Consider the following 246-nt stretch of genomic DNA (forward strand, 5'->3'; position numbering starts at 1 on the left):
CCGCCGCCTCCTCCCCTGCCGGCGGCACCGCCACGGCCCCCAACTCCGGCACATCTCCGCCCCAGCCACCCGCAGCAAGGGGGTCCGACCCAACCGACCTGGGCAGAGCAAATTTCGAAGCGTGGGTGCAGCACTGCCCCAGCAGTGCTGGCTGGGAGAGAGAGCAGAGGAAGGTTGCTTCTCTCCCTGCGGATCCTGGTCGCAGTCCCAACCCACGCCAGACACAGGCACGCTGCTACGGCCTGA

The sequence above is a fragment of the Cariama cristata genome, unplaced genomic scaffold (genome assembly GCF_000690535.1).
Source record: "Cariama cristata isolate BGI_N322 unplaced genomic scaffold, ASM69053v1 scaffold24296, whole genome shotgun sequence".
In the NCBI taxonomy this organism is placed as follows: domain Eukaryota; kingdom Metazoa; phylum Chordata; class Aves; order Cariamiformes; family Cariamidae; genus Cariama; species Cariama cristata.